The following is a 1,465-nucleotide window of genomic DNA, read 5'->3' as shown; positions in this document are numbered from 1 at the left end:
CCGGCTAATTTTTTGTATTTTTAGTAGAGACAGGGTTTCACCGTGTTAGCCAGGATGGTCTCGATCTCCTGACTTCGTGATCCACCTGCCCCAGCCTCCCAAAGTGCAGGGATTACAGGCGTGAGCCACCGCTCTGGGCCCACACCCAGAAAATGTTTATATTTTGAATAGAGATGGGGGTTTCAGTATGTTGGTCAGGCTGATGGGTCTCCATTTCTTTTTTTTTTTTGAGACAGAGTCTTGCTCTGCCGCCCAGGCTGGAGTACAGTAGGGTGATCTCGGCTCACTGCAAGCTCCGCCTCTCGGGTTCACGCCATTCTCCTGCCTCAGTCTCCCGAGTAGCTGGGACTACAGGCGCCTGCCACCATGCCCGGCTAATTTTTTGTATTTTGTAGTAGAGACGGGGTTTCACCGTGTTAGCCAGGATGGTTTCCATCTCCTGACCTCGTGATCTGCCCGCCTCCGCCTCCCAAAGTGCTGGAATTACAGGCGTGAGCCACCGTGCCCGGCTAATTTTGTATTTTTAGTAGAGACAGGGTTTCACCCTGTTGGCCAGGCTGATCTCGAACTCCTGACCTCAAGTGATTCACCTACCTCAGCCTCCCAAAGTGCTGGGATTATGGGCGTGGACCACCACGCCCAGCTGTGTCTCCATCTTATTTATTTATTTATTTATTTATGAGACGGAGTCTTGCTCTGTCGCCCAGGCTGGAGTGCAGTGGTGCGAACTTGGCTCACTGCAACCTCCGCCTCCTGGGTTCAAGTGATTCTCCCGCCTCAGCCTCCTGAGTAGCTGGGATTACAAGCGCCTGCCACCACACTCAGCTAATTTTTGTATTTTGAATAGAGATGGGGTTTAGTATGTTGGTCAGGCTGGTGGGTCTCCATCTTTTCTGTTTGTTTGTTTGTTTTTGAGACGGTGTCTCGCTCTGTTGGCCAGGTTGGAGTGCAGTGGCACCATCTAGGCTCACTGCAAGCTCCGCCTTCCGGGTTCACGCCATTCTCCTGCCTCAGCCTTCCGAGTAGCTGGGGACTACAGGTGCCCACCACCACGCCCAGCTAATTTTTGTGTTTTTAGTAGAGACGGGGTTTCACCACGTGTGCCAGGCTGGTCTCCAACTCCTGACCTCAGGTGATTCACCCCCTTGACCTCTTAAAGTGCTGGGATTTACAAGCGTGAGTCACAGAGCCCGGCCACGCCATTTAATCTCTCCAAGCCTCGGTTCCTCCACTGTACCATGGGGATAGCACCTACTTCAGAGATTGCTACTCCGAATAAAAGGAGCTGGCATGTCATATAACAAGCGTAACCTATAACACGCATGTGATAGAGGTTACTGACTAGCTTTAGCCTCAGGCCAGCAGCCTCCCGCTCTCCCTACCCCGCGCGCCCCACGTGCCTCCTGTAAACAAGAGAGCGCGCAGGCGCCCCAAGCCAGCGGCCATTGGTCGGCGCGCGGTCGCC

Source organism: Mandrillus leucophaeus, unplaced genomic scaffold (assembly GCF_000951045.1).
Source record: "Mandrillus leucophaeus isolate KB7577 unplaced genomic scaffold, Mleu.le_1.0 Scaffold30, whole genome shotgun sequence".
NCBI lineage: Eukaryota > Metazoa > Chordata > Mammalia > Primates > Cercopithecidae > Mandrillus > Mandrillus leucophaeus.
Note: the sequence above shows the minus strand (reverse complement) of the source record.